Raw genomic sequence first — 13,278 nt, forward strand, 5'->3', positions numbered from 1 at the left:
TCCCCAGGAGAATGCTTTGCAAAATGTTTTCCTAATTATAATTTTGCAGATTTATGTTTAACACGGTTTGCCAGTTGTGAAATTGGCAATGACGATAATGCAATTTGACGGGTATTTCAGGTTTTAAAAATATGCATTTTTATAACATACTTTTCCCCACAACCAGCTCAAAGCACCCGATCTGAAAGGGAAGTTTTATTTTTCATGCCACGCCATAGAAGTAACCTGCTACACATCCACGTCCGTGCAGGCTTTCATTGTAATTTATATAGGAGACCAGCCTGCATTAAGAATTGATGCAGTACTGTATATGTTGTATTACAGTCGCTCTAGTGAGTCTATGAGATACCAGCTCCCTGCTGAGTACATACTTATGTCAATATTTCTGTTAATTGTTGCATTACAAATTGTTACATATCCCAGTGGTGGGAGTTCGCGTGTGTGCCTGCAGTGGAGCTGACAACACCTACCCCTGGTCCCAGGAGGTTTCGATATATTGTGGGATTTGCCTTTGGAAAACGTTATCACAGTTTATCAGCCCCATGTCATTCCACTTAGCATTAATAGAACAGAACCCCCAACTCCACCGTGGTGCCGTGTATTCCCCCACCTCCCTCTGTGCACCAAGAAGACAGTTGGAGCTTAAAGCATCTGCATGAGATTACCAAAGCAAATCAAGTTTGATTCCCTTCTAGTCTTTGCATTGTTATATTACATAATGTTTTACCCTAAATACCAGCCTCTTCATGCTGTCACAGGAACTTGTTAGCAGTGCATCAAGGTGATGCTGGTTCCTGAATGGGTCATACTCAGTAGAGGAGATACTTTGTTTGAATGTTAAAAATACATAGCATTCATTTGGCAAAATTCAACAGTGTTATTGACTTCAACACATGCAAGACTTGCAAACCCAGATCATAACAAAATACCTGGATGTAATTTTCTGTGCTAGTTAATGAAGGGACGGCCCCAGGGAGTTGACTCCACCAGGCACCAAAGGGTTGATCACTGCAATACATCCTCACTGCACCTTGCAACTACCAGCTACAGCCCAAGATCAAGACAGCACATTTCTGTAAGGTGAACTTGGAGTTTGTGAGAGTGTTAATATTTACCATCCTCTCCAGTCCCTTTAATTTCTTGCACTTCAATGAAGAGGAACCTTTCTTATGTTAACTAAACCAGGCCAGTGACAATTCTCTCTGGTGACAGGAACATATGATTAACAGGCAAATTTGCTGTCACCAGCTGATCTGACAACGAATTTTTGAATCGGAGTGGCAGGTTAGCCCTTACTCTAGGGAAAGAAGGCATAGAGCAGGGCAATGCATTTCTGTTCTTTCTGCCTTTGAAAATCCCTGGTGTCTCAAAGGGACCTGATGAAGCCACACAGCCATAGGACAAGGAGGATGCTCCTCAGCATTCCCCCAAACCCCAGCATCTTCACCAGCTTCCTGCCAGTGGGCTTTACTGGGGGCACTGGGGGATGGGACTGGTGGTTCATTGCCCCTGAAAACCCTCATAAATAGAGATTCCACAACAAGGAGACTCTGTGCAAAAGGCTAATTACAGCCTGGGGCTGCATTAACCTTTAGTGTGGGTTCCCCACTGGGATCTTTGTAAGGCTGTGCGTGTGTGTTCATGGGCTTGCGTATGCACACACAGACCTTCTCCCTGTCCTTTATTATCCTATTCTCCTCTGTGTTCTCCCATATGCAGATCTTTTGGAGGGACGGAAAACAGTCTTCGTGGTCTGAAGATTTGTTCTGTGGGAAAATCAAGGAAAGGATCAGACCTTGCCATCTCCCTTCAGTGTGAAACAGAACTGGCTACTAAATTCCTTTCCTTGATGGAAGCTGGAAGTGCAAATTCAACACGGACAATAATGACCAACTTGTCTATGGAAACCAGCTAGTACAAAAACATGCTGTCAATGAGAAGCCAACAAATTCTCCTTGGAAAAACAAACAAAATACAACTAATGTGATCCAGGTGCATTAGTAAATATTATAACAGAGATTAATTTATTACTAAGAGCTACTAGTGGTCTAGTAGTTCATATGAAAGCTTGCAGAGATGATGTAGAAACCCAGGCAAATCCTTTGCTTTTCCTGGATAGCTACCATGAGTAAGTGAAATTGAAAGCAAAAATTGGGAAGATAAGGTTGATGCTGCAGAGTGACTACAATGGAAACCACAGTCATTCCAAACTTGGAGTTCCTATGAGGGAAAATGCTGTAACTAATCTGATTGCTGGCCTTTCCCACACAATAATGTGGCTCAGAATGAAATTACCCATGAAAACATCAGCCTGTATCAGATCTTCACGTATCTGAAAGCTCACAGAAAAGCTACGAAAGGCCTCACAGCCTCACCTAGCTGATGACAATAACCTGACACTCCACAAGGCCAGGTTGGACAAAGCCTTGGGTGACATGGTGTAGCATAACACATCCCTGCCCATGGCAGGCGGCTGGAACTAGATCTTAAGGTCCTTTCTGACCCAAGGGCTCAATAACCAGCAAGATTCAAGTGGAACATCCACTCTCAGTACAGCAGGTGTCAGAAAGCCCACTATGGCTGATCCAGCTCACACAGGAGCAGGCAGGGGAAGCAAGCTTAAGCTTGCCACCAAAACTACACTGAGTTGGGGCTTGTGAGCAGGGGCAAAGGCAGGTTGGAACTTCAAACTACACCACAGTTTCCTTGGTTGCACAGCAAAACCCCGATAAGGCCAGTCTATAAAAGCAGTTTAAAGAACTTGGAGGACACACAGCTTTCCTGAGACCCAGCCTCTAGCAGATCCTGTTTGGTCCTTGCCTTCAGATGTTTCGGGGCTGCCCAAGAAGGCTCAAAGTGCTCAGATGCAAGCCAAAATCAAGAGCTTCACTCACATCCCATGGGAGGTCTCCCAATAGGCAGGTGAGGATGTGGTAGGATTCTCACCACACCCGAGCCCAAGTATCTAAACACATCCACTCAAGTTAAATCTCTTCACCTTTCACTTCAGCTACAAGGCAGGCTTTTTTGGAGTTGCCTTTGCAAACATTTATCCCAGTAGGTAGTTTTGTGTAATGAAGTAAAACCTCAGCAAAATAAAAGAGCTTCCCGTACAAACAATAAATCCCTACCAAAATCAGGTCTGCCACTAAACATCCTCCTCTCCTCAGGGACAGGAGGAGGAAAACAACACATGACAGATGTTAATCACCTTCCTTAATGAACTGCTTGGAGATATTTAAATACGGTGGTGTTGACTGTGCTGTAAGAACATATGTACAATAGTATAAAACAAAGTAGAAACATGATGTATTATTAATACGCTCTAATTCCTTTACATCTATTTAGAGGCACAGTGAAGGAAGAACATACTGTGTATTCTCACTGTAGCTCTTCTTGGATATAAAGAGACTCTCTGAAGCAAATTCTTCAGCCTACTATACTTCAAGAAATAGTAATCTAAAGCATCAGACATTTCCTATTAAAGTTTTAAAAACATAGCTTTAAGTCATACATTATATTGAATGCTTTAATATCTCATCTGATTCAGTAGCTTTTAAACCCCACAGAGGTCACATTTGGAAGCACTAGTCCCTTTTTACAGCATCTCCAAACATTAAATACAAATAAAAATTATTAGGAGGAATAGAGCCATCTGTAGAGGCTAATAATGTGTCAGTTTGATATTATTATTAATAATACTATTATTTCTGTTTCATATTAGGCAGATCATGGTTGCTAATGGCTATAAACTAGGAGTGATAGCCTTCATTCTGGCCCATCTGTGTTGCAGCCAGAGCAGCATGAGAGGATCCAGTTACAAAACAGTTGTTTCTCCTGACCCTATTTGGTGTCCAGCTTTATCCCTGCAGCTAAACCTAAAGCCTTGGCATGCCCAGCTCAGGTCTGGGATCTAGTTACAACAGGCTCAGGCCTGAGCCCTGCAACAGTGTTTAATTTTCATGTGACCAGGTCAAGGTCAACCACAGGTTGACCAGGTACCCAAGGTTGATTGGGTTAGATGCACAGTCCACGGTTCATGTAACCGAGCGTAACTTCACCAGCTATGGCAGGCAAAACTGCCCTACCCAACCTTTGGAAGAGAAAGGTGGTAGCAGAGCAGTTTTGGTGGTGGCTCTCTACCAAAATAAGAATTCCAGCCTTTTCTTGGTTCTTATCGAAGTTTTCCTTCTGTCAGTTCAGCTGTACATTGCTCTGAGGCTTGGACTAAGAGGTAGCTCAGATGCCACTACCCACAGCTCTTCTCTGTGTACTGCATCTTTACCAAACCTTTCGGACACGAATCTGGCTGTTCTTTGCATTTCTGGTAGCATGACTTGGGTTCAACCCTACAGAGAATCACTTAGAAACATCCTAAGAGTTAATTCAACTAATTGTACACATTATGATAAGCATAAATGGAGAAGTGGCTGTTGTCAAGAAAATGCTTGAGGCAAGACTACATGGACAGGTCTAGTTTAAACATTACAGCAGAATCATTCCATTAACTGATTAAACCAGCACTATACTGAGGAGGCAGTTTCCTCTTCTGTACTACCAAATATGTACAGACAGCCGTCCCTTTCCCCCTCTATGTTACTGTTGTGGGTCATATTTAGTGCTGATGATTTGTAATTTATCCAACAGGTACAGGCACATTTCCCCCAGGTAACATTTGTAAACAGAAATAAAGCTGCTGGTGCATTGTTTGCCTCAGAAACTCTGCAATTCCAGCGTGTCATAGAGTAGGCAGTGATGTGTAACCAAGACCAGTGATAAAAAGAAACTGCAATTGTTTTTTTTAAGGTACAGCTCTAAAACTGTACTATGTGGATTTCCGTGGTGTAGCAGCGCAGACAGAAATGACTTTTTTCCCCTCTATAAGAACTAGTTATCTGATTCTCTTTTGTTTCCTTTATTCCAATGTTCAGTTGCAGTTTAGTGTTCAGAGCTATAAGGATGCATTGAAACTTATGGAGCCTGACATTTTAACTATCTCATCTTAGCATGATTCATCTCAATTTACTTTCTTCAAAAATGGAGCCTGGAAGAATATGAACCATTTGGGGGGCTTGCTAGAAGGCCATAAACTCCATTAAAGAGTACAGTATCAGCTCCCTTCCAAAGAGGGTTTGCTTCTTATGGGTCTCATCCTGCAAAAGTAATAGGTGTCTCCTGGGAAATGCCATGTAGTCTCACAGGTTGAATTCACAGGACTGGGGCGGGGGGGAACTAAGCCCTGGATTGAGACCTCCATTCTCACAGTGTTTCTGTGCTCTGCTATAGGAACAGCAGAACAAAGAGTTCAGAGTTGTTTCTGCTCTGCGTTTGAGCCTTAAGCAGAGCAGAGGTATCTCAATAGTTAAATAATGAGGAGATTAGAAGAGCCTCCATAAATTTGATGGGTTGATATGAGCAAACAAAATCACTCATATGATATTACACAAGTGTCTGTTCAGAAAACACATGATTTTGAAACTATGGCCAGAGCCTGACAAGTATTCTGGGGCAGATCCTCTGTGTACATCAAGTGTCATCGCTCTACTGAAGTCAACGGATCTGTGACAACTTAAATCCACAGGGGCTCTGCCCTTTTGTGCACAATTCTTGCAATAATCAAACTGCAGCACACACAGAGCCCTGCCTGTATGACCATCATGGTATAAAGTGCTCCACAGACAGCAAGGTGCACCACAGCCCATTTATTTGCCAATGGCATCAGTTTCAGTACAGAGACTTGACTTCTATTTAGATTTCAGACCCATCTGAGCTCTGGCTGCAAGGAGGTGAACACAGATTTTAAAGGGGACTTATTCAGGCACCGTTCTTTCAGCACAGCGTTGAGTAAAACCCACAAGTGGACAGCGTTAAATGGCATTAAGGGGCTGTGGTGGTGAATGGGAGGGCAGTGAGCATGGAGGCACACCACTGTCTCCAGCAGGAGTTCAATGACACTTGGCCTGGCCTGTTCCCCTCCTGCACTTGTAGTCACTGATACAGTGAAACAATAATATATCACCAGACCTGACCCTTTGGCCTTTATGAATTATCTGTTTTAGAAAGATGTGAAACCACCTTTTATATCCAACATAATAGATATTTAGACATTGTAGATCAATAGTGAACAAGTTTTCTGGTTATAGTTAATGGGTGCCAGAGGGGCATTCTGACATTGACCTCTGACACCCTTGTTGACAAGAAATCTATAGAGGGGAAAAATAGGAAAGACTGCCAGGTTTCCAAGTTATGAATATAGATCTACAGCGGATCATGGTAATTTTCATTGAGCACAAATTTTTATACTTCCCCTTTCAGATGAATTTCTCCAAAATCCTTAATTCTGACCAATGTAAAATTAATAACTGGTCCTTGGTGAGCATGTGAAAACAACTACTCAGCTGTATGACACAGTTTTCCATCTGTTACTCATATGATGTTGTTCTGCTGTCAAAGAAGACATTTCCCTTTATAGAATAGGCTGTCATTTGTAATTCCAAACCAGCACAGATTTGTTAAACAGCCACATCATAATGGGTCTGGATAGGAAGAAATACAGGCTCCTGGTTCTTGAATGAAACTTGTCTAAAATTACTTTTAAAGGAAAATAGGTTTATAGGAATTTAAGGTTGTGGTTTGTTGCAAAATCAGTTGCTAAGATGCATGGCCATCAAAGCAGTAAAAGAAATCCTTATTCCTTAACCCATCACACACATTAGCTAACTTTTCATGTAATTAAGTGATGCAGTGAAAGACTGTTAGTAAACGTGGTACTATGAGTATAAAACTCTTATCTCCATATCACAAACATTGTGGTGCTCTATCAGGTACGTTGTGTTCACCAGAAGCACTTTAAGCAAAGCAGAGAGAGCTAGACTCCAGCAGTCTGCTTTACATTGCAGCACAAACCAGCATGCCTCCTGGTAATGAAATTAGCTCTGTCACATCAAGTCAAATGAAACTCCTGTGAAAGGAGGTTTCCAAAGCGTCTCCCCTCCAACGTACCTACTGTATTATTATGTCACACTCCAGCAACGCCACACTGAGGTCTCCGTGGCCTTCCTGCAGCTAAGCTCCATTGAAAACACATTTGTCCTGGCTGTTCTTTTCTTTTAGCCCTCCTCTCATCTTGTGCAAGATGAATCGCTGCTGGGTGCAGACTGACTCCGAGGGCAAAGCCAGGTCTTGAGGAGGTAACCTGCCTCCTACGGCTTAAACATTTTAATTCATTTGAACACTGATGCACAAATGAGAGTTAATCACTGTGCTGTGGTGCTTTCTCATTTACTAAGTTTATTCATTAAAACTTTCCTCACTGAACTCTGATTGAATGTCATGCTTTTTAAAAGGCCTCTCAAACAGCCCGAAGGCTTTCAAAAGTGATGTCTCAGGCTGCTCCTGAAATGCTTTTTACAATTTGCTTTGCAAGGAAGAATGTGAAAGTTGGGTGGGAGACGGACTGAGAGACGCAGTTAAAACAAGGTTACTTGGGCAGCTTAACAACAGGGATGCTTGGAAACACTCCAGGAAACACACGTGTGACTAAAATCATCTGCTAGATGTAGAAGACATGTCTTAACTTGAACAAATCCTACACCAAAGCGTTTCACAAGCCTCACAGTTTAAAACTGTCCACATGAGCATCACGCTGGCTTTTGTCGTTTAGTGCAAGGATGTAATATATGCTCTATGACTATTAATTTTATGAGATTGCTTGAGATTACCCTGTTCTATGTTTTACTGCTGTGCTATATAACAAAAAAGCATGGTGATAATGTTATTTGTTTTAGATAATATATTTGCAATGTGTTTGCTAATCTAATTATTTTAGAATCAATATAATAAAACCTTAAGTACACAGTTTGGTCTATTAATTGCTATAACTAAAATCTAAAATTTATTGTTGAAATGGAGGTTCTTTATTTCAAATTAACTGAAGCACAATGTAATCTTTACCTTTTTAATTAACTGTGTTCAATATTAGGTAAAAAAATACCTCCCATTTCCAGTTCCTTAATGAAGGCTGCAATCAGAAAGGCTGACATTCCATCATACATTTAATTGGCTTTTTTAAAGTCATTTACACCACTTGGATCTCCAAGGAAGTTGTAGTTAAGAAAAGAGTCTCTGCACATGGTTTGGTGGGAAGATTCACTGAGAAACTAGATCATAGGTGCACAATACTTGTATAAACCAACCAAAGCCCCTGTGGGCATGGCTGTAAAGCTCTGTAAGGCAAAGTAACAATACTTGTTTATTTGTGCCTCTGGCTACCTATGGGCACTGGGCTTTACACAGCACCTGGGCTGCTTTGGAAGCTTCTCTCTGTGATTCACACAGTACACCACTCTGTGTATTCACATTCTCTATTAGATGTTCCTGGTTTATTATAGTTTTCTTTTGCACTCTTCCTTTATTTTGGGAAGCAGCTAAATTGTCAGCACAGACGGTCCCTTAGGACCTAAGCTGTCTTAAGCATCCAAATAATTTCTGTTAAGCAGAACGTTTTGTTGTAAAAACCCCATGACACCGTGGGTGGTTAAGTTAGGTAAACTGCCTCAAGTGGCTCTATTAATACCAAAATCCTGCCTCTGTAGCTGGTATGAGCTCAAAGTTTACTCAGGCAATGAAAATGTCTAGCTGGAGATTAAGGCTAACCTTCTTCAAGTTTATAAATCACAGCCACTTCTGTATTTGAATCAATTTAAAAAATGAAAGAACTGTGGTAGTTACTGCTTCTATTGCCTTTACACTTCACCCACTGCCCTATCGCTTCTCCTACCATTTGGTTTGGGGTTTCCAGCAGCCACAACTCCAACAGGCTAATTCGTAGGTGTGTTATCTCACTGCGCCTTCAGCAGTGATGACCTCCTGTCTCCAGACTGGGTAATAGTCAACCTGTTTGTAGCCCTCTGACCCACAATTAGGGTATCTAAGTACTGCAGTAATACAGCATCCACATCCTCAGCTTCCAGCACACTGCCTCAGACTTCAGCCAGGCCCCTACCTTGTGTTTTGCCCTATCAAACCAAATACCATGATTTTCCCTAAAATTCCTCCTTTAAAACTCTGATACTAATATTTCATTAAGGACATTTCCGTCTGCTTATTCTTATGCTGCTGCATAAAAAGCTTTCCGTTCTCTTTACCTTTTTATACAAACACATCTACCGATGTACTGTATTACTGGATGGAAATGTTCATCAACTTTTCAGGAATGACTGCACAGTTTTTCTCCTCTTGCTGGGAAATTTATGAATCGGTATTTTCGGCTTCATTGCTGCTCAGATGCTGTGAAACAATCCTTATGTTCTGATCTTTCTATGGGATCATCAAACTGGAAGTCCTATTGAATTGGCTGCATTTCTGTTTCCACCTCATTATGGTGGGTGGCACCGTAACACATGTACAATTGGAGCCGGAGTCTGTCCTTTCAATCCCAAACAGGAAACTTTATTAGAATAAGAATCATGGTCACTGAGTGAATTACTTCATCTCCCTCCTCCTTTCTGTGGTGCTGTCCCAGAGATCCTCCTCTTAACTTTATATTAGGGATTGAAGCAAAGTCACAGGTTGTAGTGGCTATCTCAAATACCAATACACCCACTGTACACTTATTTCTGTACATACCTGTATTATATTTAATAAAATCATGAGGCTGAAATTCTACTTCAAATATTAACTCTTACAATCAAAGACCTACAAGAGTCCTCTTTCTGTAGCCTGTGTAAATGCCCCTGTGCAAACCAGAAAGCAGTGACACCCTCTGATGAATGTGCCTCTGCTCCATCCTGTCTGCACACAACATCCCTAAATGAATTTCAAATAACAAATCTGTTTGTAAAACTTAGACTTTGCCAGCAGGCAATTCATAAACAAAACCTACTCTTTCCTTTAAATACATTAGTAGTTATGAATAGCTTACCCAGCTCTAGTCACTACCTGGCAGTGAAAAATTGACAATGGAGTTATTAGGATAATATACTTAATTAATAGAAATATTAAAAGATTCACCATTAACCTGCATTTGCTCAGAATGCCAGAGGGGTGATTAGTTAGAATGGCACAGAATGCTTTATCGTACTTACTGTTCTCACAAGTCAGAGAGAGGAAAACGGAGATCTACGTCTCCACTGGATGTGAAGCATGGCCTTAATGGTATCCAAAGTTTTAAACAGGAATGAAGATAAAGAGGACATGGAAAAGTTATACCTTGAACTGACTAAAGGGATTAGGACACACCAAAAAGATACCTTTTTGTGAGATCACTAATAGCTTCAAATCAATTTGTTCCAAAGCTTTCTTGACTGGAAGCAATTGTCCGTCTTTAACACTTCTCACAGTTCAGTATCTGCCCCTAGGGATCAAATTTTTGCTCAAAACGCCACAAACATCTCATCATGGATCAGATACACAGTATAAGATGCACAGAATGAGTCTGTGAGCCCATTACAGATGGTCTGCAAATCGCTGTCTCAAAGCAATAAAATGTGTAAATGTTTCATGTATCTGTACTTTGGCAAAGCATGGGTTGAAGCTCACATTGTTTGTTAAGCTGCAGAAGATGAAGAGCACCAGGGGTTCTATAGAACGTACAACAGTTTGATTCAAGGAACAGGAACAACAAAGCAATGGGGAGAGGAATCAGTGACTGTGGCAGACGGATGGATTTTGTGGGAGTTAGGTTTGTCAATCCAGAGAAGCCAACAGCTGGATTCCAGAAGGCTCAGGTGGGGCTGGCCTCAACGCATTTCTCTCTCTTGATAAACTGATGGGGTTTATCTCCTTTTGTTATAAAACCTCAGGATAGTCCAGGCATTAATAACTTAAAGGGAAAAAGAAAAGATCCCACACCTCATTATCCAGCTTCCTGTTTGAGGGATGGTGTGAGACCACATTAGTGTATGTTTGGAAAGCACACTGCCACAGTTAAGCGTTGCAATAGAGATGCTAATTCAGAATTAAATAGATCACTGGGAGCCAAGTTCACCAACAATAAATCTGAATTCAGTCACCTGGAAACCCCAACAAGGCTTTGATGCTATAGAAATTGCATGGATTCCTCTCCCTAAATGTCTTCCTGTAGGTATGCAAAAGCACTTCCAGCTAATATGACAAGACAATATGTGTTGTTTCCTTGCAAGGTGAAGAGTGACACATTAGGGACTATAAATCGATAGTCTGAATTTTTAAAGCTCTAGTTTTGCACAGGAACCTCACATAGATTCAAACTTTACAGCTTCAGCATCACTCCTGTTAACAACTGTTTACAAAATGGTGAAATAAAGAGGAGCCATTGGAGTCCCACCCCAAGTCCTGCCACAGCACCTCTACTCAGCACAGAGCTGAATGGATGAGAGATTGAGAAAGTTAACAAAATCCACATTTTCTTCCTTAAAGAAATATTTCCTAGTGACACATTTTGGATTGCATGCTCTTTGAAATACCGGAGCTATCACAGCATGTTGCTGGGGAGAAAATATGAAAAGCTAGCAGTGCTAAGTGCAAAATGTGTGACATACAGACAAATACATGTCTGTGCATGCATACGTATAAAGATAGACCTACAAAAATAATGCACGCCCCAATAAAAATACTTATGAACATGTAACTTAACTGCTTAGGGAAAATCTAAACTATGATATTCTTGTTTATATTCAAGAAGTGCTACTTGGCAAGTCAGCCTTGTTCTAATGTTCCCTTTAAAATCCCTATGACTGTAGCACTGTCAGGGATAGCAGCCTGCAATCTGCATGGACACCTGGATACTGGGATGGAAGATGGAGGGAAGGAAGGAGCTGGAGAGGGATTCAGGGCTATTCTGTGTTCACCCAGGCTATAAGTAACAGTGCTACAGAGTCTCAGAACCAAACCAGAGTTTTGTTTTGAGCTACCTTTAAGTTAACTTTTAAAATAAGAAAATTTGAGGTAAATAGCAGATAAATGAAAGATTTCTAAGAAGTGCAGTGAAAGGATGGACCTAAATCACAAAGTTTAGCCTGAAGTCTGGATTTTGCTGTATGCCACATCATGAGGATCTGAATCACAAGTCTGGCTTGGATTATCCGAGCTTCAAACAAAAAAGGGTTACTTTCTTATGTACTTCTCTTTCCTATCATTTAAGCAAAACCTCCCATCTTGCCACAAGCCTGGAGCTGACGCATCGGACTGTAACTGCATACTTTTGGTTATCACTTCCATAGCATTATTCATTCAAGTGATTCTTCTCTGTGATGAGTAGTCAGGAAACAAAGAGAAACAAGAGACAGGAGGGAAAGGGTGAGGCTCCTCTACATCAACTCCCTCTACTTCCTATGGGAGCAAGTGCTCACTGGGTATTCAGTGGTCATGGAAATCAAGCCATGTTTTCTTGTGCCTAAATGTAGAGAGGAGGCTTCAAATAATTAAAAATGAAAATATTGGGCCAGAATGGGACATCTTCATTTACCTTTTGATTGCTCTGAAAATTTCCCACCTCAGCTGTTACCTGGAGTAAGCAGGATGCAGGTATAACATGGGACTTGTGACCATAACCTTGGTTTCCCTGTGTGAACCAACACTAACACCATCTCAAGGAGTTCTGCAACAACCAAATGAGGAGTTCTACCCATTTTAATAATATTATAAAAACTCTCAAACTTTGTTTCTTTTCTAGAAGCTAGTACTGCATTAAAGAAAAAAAAAAAAAGCAGAAAATTGGTTTTCCCAAATTCCTTCAGGAAAGGGACAGAAATTCCAGCAAGGGCCAGATCTTTAGGATAAAAACCATGGTTCCTGATTTTGGCATTATAATCCAAAAATTCTCATTAGCTTCTTCAACTCATTTAATATCATTTCCCCCTCCCTACAAGCTTTCAGGTGATGGAAAAGATTAAAAGTGATCTTGTAACAGTCTGTTCAGTATTTTACATTCACTGACCTTTTATGTAATTTGATATGTTCTTTTGGATGTCTCTTCCAAGCATGGTGGCTGAGAGCTTGATTTATCAACAGTGTATGCACACAGGGTTTTTATGTACTTTGTTCACACCATCAGTTTTTCCTGTAGTCATTTGCCATCTATTTGTGATTCATTAAAGCACTTTACTTTCTGTAACAATTGCCTTTTCTTTATGTTTCCATACCACAGTACATTTCTTCCAAGGAAGGGAAGGCTTCAGATGCTGAGCTCATGAGAGCTGTTCCGTGGTCCCTTGCTTATACTTACCATAGAACCACAGACTGGTTTGGGTTGGAAAGGACCTTAAAGCTCATCCAGTTGTGACCCCCTGCCATGGGCAG

The 13,278-nt window shown here is 41.1% G+C and overlaps 1 long non-coding RNA gene across 1 annotated transcript in view; it reads right to left on the minus strand.

The window, feature by feature from the left end:
* Positions 1 to 6,936, minus strand: part of LOC133212215 (uncharacterized) — a 55,194-nt gene extending 48,258 nt beyond the window's left edge. The window contains exon 1 of the long non-coding RNA XR_009725424.1: positions 6,840 to 6,936. This is a non-coding gene — a long non-coding RNA (uncharacterized LOC133212215). The remainder of the gene's footprint in view (positions 1 to 6,839) is intronic.
* Positions 6,937 to 13,278: the final 6,342 nt, after the last annotated feature.

The sequence above is a fragment of the Neopsephotus bourkii genome, unplaced genomic scaffold (genome assembly GCF_033783945.1).
Source record: "Neopsephotus bourkii isolate Nb327-2 ecotype Australia unplaced genomic scaffold, CSIRO-AGI_Nbou_v1 NB_673, whole genome shotgun sequence".
Taxonomy (NCBI): Eukaryota; Metazoa; Chordata; class Aves; order Psittaciformes; family Psittacidae; genus Neopsephotus; species Neopsephotus bourkii.